This window comes from Triticum aestivum, chromosome 1A, assembly GCF_018294505.1.
Source record: "Triticum aestivum cultivar Chinese Spring chromosome 1A, IWGSC CS RefSeq v2.1, whole genome shotgun sequence".
Taxonomy (NCBI): domain Eukaryota; kingdom Viridiplantae; phylum Streptophyta; class Magnoliopsida; order Poales; family Poaceae; genus Triticum; species Triticum aestivum.
The window spans coordinates 271,135,585-271,141,805 of NC_057794.1; positions in this window are offsets into that span (position 1 = coordinate 271,135,585).

Genomic DNA, 6,221 nt, shown 5'->3' on the forward strand with positions numbered 1-6,221 from the left:
GCTTTCTTGCTAAGGGATGCACACTTGCTTCTCACACTATCACCCTCTCTCCAGATCTAAAAAAGACAACCTCTCTCTCCCTCCTCACCGGTGGTCACAGACCCGGCGGGGAAGAAAAGGACGTGCAACGTTGTCGCACTCATCGTCGGCGAGCGAGGTCATGCACTGACGACAAGGCCGTCCTCTCAGACCTAGCACCCGCGCGGGATGGCCTCCGTCCCCAAGCTCGCTGCCGTAGTGCGTGTGGAGGACGACGACCACGAGCGAAGCCACTTCCCGCCGACCCTTAGGTATGCTACCTCTTTTCAAACCATACCCTTGTTCTATTGCCCCATATGCCACGTCGCTGCATGTGGATCTTTTTCCACTCCACCATCTTCCCAATTTCCTATCCTCTGCTCTGCTGGTCACACAGATGAAAGCCTTAATTTTCACTATTAAAGGAAACCCTACTTCATGCAGACTAATCCATGTCTGGGTTGAATAAGGAAAGGAAGGGAGACTGTACTGTCCAACAGAGTAGGCATCGAACCCGCATCTAGGTTGTAAAGGGGGAAAATCAGTAGCTAAGGAACGAGTCTCGTGTCTCTTGGTTGAAGAAGGGTAGAAAGTCATGACAACGCAATAGAGAATGGCCAGGTCGATCGGTTTTTTGTCCTCACATAGGAAAAAGGTGGCTAAATAGAACAAAAATGGGACGTAATCCACATATGCTGCTTGGATATTTGTTGCTCTGGGCAACCATACCTCCCTCACCACTCTATCCGTCTGTGGAGGTACATTGTACTGGTGCGCCCACTGTCCAAATGGGTCTCCCATGCTCTTATTGCCACTTTTTTCTATTAGTATAACGCCAGCGGTAAAGTCAACCAATGCTACTGCTAAAGTGATGCCACATTTAACTAATGCCGCACTCAGTCTAATGCCACCGATAAATTTAAGCAATGACATTTAATGTCTCTGGATTATTTCAGGGTTATCTGTTGATTGTGGATGTATTGAAGATTTTTCAGCTAAGGCATTCTAATGTTGTTGCACAGCCAGTATACCAACGATGAAACTTGTTACTACCTTTAAATTTTTGCATTGTTAATGATTATAGATTACATACCTCACTTTCATGAGATAAGTCAATTTTTTTGTACAGTGTCACCTAAATGCCAAGGCGCTGATGTCATTTTATTTTGGTTAAACTGCACAAAAAATTATGAAGACAAGATCAAAGGTCAAGAGTGGGCACCTCCTCCTTTGGCTATTGTATTGATTCGTTTGATCAAGTTTTTATGTTTGATCGATTATCAAGATTGGCATAGAAATTTTTCATGTCCACACGAGTTCGAAATGATATTTACCTTGAAGGTACATGTTTGCAATTTTTTAATACTATCATTAGTTAATAATGCTAGTTACCTTCAGACTTTTGTATTTGGTTTAATGCTCTTGCACAGCTAGTATAAATTTTGTATTGTTAATTCTTATAGAAATCTTCCAGTGCTAGAGCTTATGGAAATCTGTTCAGTAAAACCATTGTACTGTACCTTGTAATAAAATAACTACTCTACTATTGCACTAGCCACTGGATTAGTGTATATTTGTACTATTCGAATGGTGTTGCATTAGCGTATGGACATATATAAAGTGTGGCAAGCTTTCCCAGATATGTGCTCAAGAAAACTACTACCTGTTTTTCTAAATACTGGACATTTGGGTACTTTAAATTGAACTGCAAAAACGCCTTATATTAAGGAACAGAGGGTGTAGAGTTCACTCAAATTATCTTGGTAAAGCTAGTCACACCTTTGTTAAAATTAATGTTCATTATATTATCGGAGGAGGTCTGTATGTTTGTCTCTAATGCCTGTTGACTACATACCTGACATCATGATGTAATGTTAAGTTATTTCCTTTTGTACGGTGTCACTGAATTGTCAAGGTGGTGGTGGCATTTTATTTTAGTTGAACTACACAAAATATGCTTAAAAGAAGAGGAAGGGTCAGGAATCGATCATTCTTTCAGAAATAACTATATATGCCTTTCTGACATCAACCGTTGTTGCCTTATTTATTCCTTCGAACAGGTGGTTAGAAACAGTCTTGCTACCTTTTCCCATTAAGAAATTGGAATGCTTATATTTGTGAGTCTATGCTTCAAGCAGTGCCACTTTTATAGTAATCACACTTTCAATATCTATGCAAACAGGGATGCTCGATTTTAGTGAACTGCACAAAAAGTCCAACTGGTTCAACATTAGGAGCATGTTTTCTTCCAAACCTTTATATCCAATTGGTGGCACTATGAGCTGTTCATTACGAAGGTACATGGTTTGCTACTATCTTGCTACTCTTTTTGTACTGTCATTAGATAGTAATAATAGTGGTTTGCATGTGAATTTATTGGCAGGGTGGACCTACATTGGAGGTGCAGGACAGGATTCAATGATTGGATGCTCAATTTCGGTTGTATCGATTTCACCTCTTCCATCACTGCGAACATGGATATCCTTGGTCTGATGAAGAATAGGCGCTATATTTCTGTTCTGAACCAGAAAATCAATTCAGTATGAAATTGTCCAGGGCAAAACATGACTGTATCAAATTGTCCAGTGCAAAACATGACAGATGCTAAGCGGAAGAGACATGTTTAAACCGAAAATACAAGGTGGGGTATATGTTTACTAGCTGCTTGATATTTGTGTAGACAGAGATGTCTGCCCGTTGCTATTTGGCAAACACACAAAGTGACCGCAATTTTGGTTGAACTGCACAAGAGAATAGTATAGTCACTGCATGTAGTGCCATTTGAAAATAGACACAGAAAGGTTGGATAGTCACTTCATGGACTGCAAAAAAGTAGTACTGTATTATTTATTGGCCAACACTAGGCGCTTCATTTCTTTGGTGTTATTATACAATGGGCATCTTTTGCCTAAGTTAAAGTTTGCATTCCCAAAATAGTCTCGCCGTGTGATTGAGAGAAGACCAAATCATACTGCAGCGGATATTCCTCCATCATGTGTGGTTCATTCTCATGGTTCCAGCTGTTGGTGAAACCACTTACGTTTGCAAGATGAATTGTAGACTTCACAAACAAATTTGTCTTTCAGTCTGTAGTGAATGTTGGCCAAGAGAAGCATCCATGTTAGTAGGAAGAACATATGTTTTTTCTAGATCTTTGCTTTTGGAGCTACATATTTATATATGATCTGTGAATCATTGAGATGCATTAACATGTTGATCTTATGTATGGGAATCATACTAGTTAGTTTTGAATTTGGGCTACTAATGTGAACATATTACAATGCCAGGCCTGTGAGTCTCGTGTGAACATTTTGAACGGATCGGCTCTTACTGCTATGCACAACATGATCCTTATTTCTGTGTTCTCGGTGTTTACAAGTTACTAACAGTTCCTTATTTCTGTTCGCTCAGTGTTTACAAGTTACTGATTGATCACTAGCTAGCATACTAATGCGCTCCTGGCAATTTTAGTTCCGACGCAAGATCCGAAGTGGTAGTTTTTTGAATAAAAATGCCTACCTCTGAAGAAACTGACAAGCTGGTCTGAAGAAAATGACATGCGAATCTGAAGAAACTGCCAGCAAAAAACGTTCGCAAATGCCTTATCTCCCAACGAACGTTCATCAGCTAATGCGATCGTACGAGTACACCATCCGACCTACTCGATCCTACACGTACAATATCCGACCTACTCGATCCTACACAAATAAATAGCGGATCACGCACGTACTACCTCCTTTCCGGTTTGCATGGCTCAATTCAAAAAATGACCTACTCGATCCTACACGAGTAAATAGCGGATCACGCACGTACTACCTCCTTTCCATTTTGCAGGGCTTAATTCAAAAATCTAACCAACCAAGGTAGATGATGAGTGGTGGAATCATTTTTGACAAGGAGGGAGTACCTCATCTGGATGATTCGAGTGCACTCATTTGACCGTCATGCCGGCGTGCGACCTAGCACGGACGGGACGCACCACTGACGGGACGGGATGGCACAGTCATAATTTCAGTTTTTCTAGTTTTCCGGGGCAAGCTGGCGCGCTAAGCCATGCCTGCTTATGCATTGAATTCCGATGACCACGATGACCGTCGTGTTTCCCGTGACACACTAGTTCGCCTACCATCCGCCTATAATTACTGTTTCTTGGGCTTCTCCGGTGGCACCATCACCCAACTCGCCATATCCTCATAAGCCCCCACCGGCCTGACGTCGCTCGCCACTTATCCTTGCTCTCGCCACGTCCACCATGCCCCCGCCCTTTCGTGATAGGCGACACCGGAGGTGGTCACCGCCGGAACTAGTGTTCGGTTTTTCACCGGAAGACAGGCGGAGGGAGGAGGCATTCTATCTGTCTTTAGATGGCAATGCGGACTATGAGGAGTTGTTGGAGTGTGACCGCCTGGCGGAGGAGCAGCATATTGCTGATTTGCGCCGCCAGCAGGACATGGAGCAGCAGCGCACCGACGCTCTGAGTCATGAGCAGAGCGCCCGCAACTGGGCCGACTACGTGGAGGCCGGCGCCCGGCAAATAGCCCTGGAGGCTGTCGGGCACGCACACGTTCGCGACGCCGATTTTTACTACCAGCTCATTGTAACACCCACAATGTGGCTATATCTCCCACGTGTCGGGGCACGACGTAGAGGCATAGCCGCATGGTAGGCTTGTCGCAAGAGGGGTAATCTTCACACATTCCATGTACTGAATAAGAAATGGATAAAGAGTTGGCTTACAATCACCACTTCACACAATACATAATTAATCCATACATCATCCAAGGTACAATCAAAGGTCCGACTACGGAACCAAAATAAAAGAAGACAACCCCAAATGCTAGATCCATGATCATCCCAACTTGGCTCCACTACTGATCAACCGGAAAAGACATAAAACATCGATCAAGATCTTCATCCAGTTCCCACTTGAGCTTGGTTGCATCACCTGCACTGGTAGCATCGGCACCTGCAACTGTTTGGAAGTATCTATGAGTCACGAGGACTCAGCAATCTCACACCCGCGAGATGAAGACTATTTAAGCTTATGGGTAGGATAGGGTAAGTAAGGTGGAGCTGCAGCAAGCACTAAGCATGTATGGTGGCTAACATACGCAAATAAGAGAGAGAAGAGGAGCAACGCAACGGTCGTGAATCTAGAAGTGATCAAGAAGTGATCCTGAAACTACTTACACACAACCATAACACAAGAACCGTGTTCACTTCTCGGACTCCGCCGAAAAGAGACCATCACGGCTACACACGCAGTTGATGTATTTTAATTAAGTCAAGTGTCAAGTTCTCTACAACCGGATATTAACAAATTCACATCTTCCACATAACCGCGGGCGCGGATTTTGAAAGTTCAAACCCTGCAGGGGTGTCCCAACTTAGCCCATCACAAGCTCTCACGGTCAATGAAGGATATTCCTTCTCCCGGAAAGACCCGATCAGTCTCAGAATCCCGGTTACAAGACATTTCGATAATGGTAAAACAAGACCAGCAAAGCCGCCCAATGTGCCGACAATCCCGATAGGAGCTGCACATATCCCGTTCTCAGGGCAACACCGGGTAGGTCAAGCTACGAGTAAAACCAGCCCTCAAGTTGCCCCGTGGTGGCCCCGCAGGTTGCCCGGTTCGGACCAACACTTAGAGAAGCACTGGCCCGGGGGGTTAAAATAAAGATGACACTCGAGAGCGCGACTCCCAAGGGAAAAGTATAGGTGGTGGTGAGGAAAATGGTAAAACCAAGGTTGGGCCTTGCTGGAGGAGTTTTATTCAAAGCGAACTGTCAAGGGGTTCCCATAACACCCAACCGCGTAAGGAACGTAAAATCAAGGAACATAACGCCGGTATGACGGAAACTAGGGTGGCAAGAGTGGAACAAAACACCAGGCATAAGGCCAAGCCTTCCACCCTTTACCAAGTATATAGATGCATTAATTAAATAAGAGATATTGTGATATCCCAACATATCCATGTTCCAACATGGAACAAACTTCAACTTCACCTGCAACTAGCAACGCTATAAGAGGGGTTGAGCAAAAGCGGTAACATAGCCAAACAATGGTTTGCTAGGAAGGTGGGTTAGAGGCTTGACATGGCAGTATGGGAGGCATGATATAACGATAGAGCGAACAACTAGCAAGCAAAGATAGAAGTGATTTCAAGGGTATGGTCATCTTTCCTGAGATCCCGCAAGGAA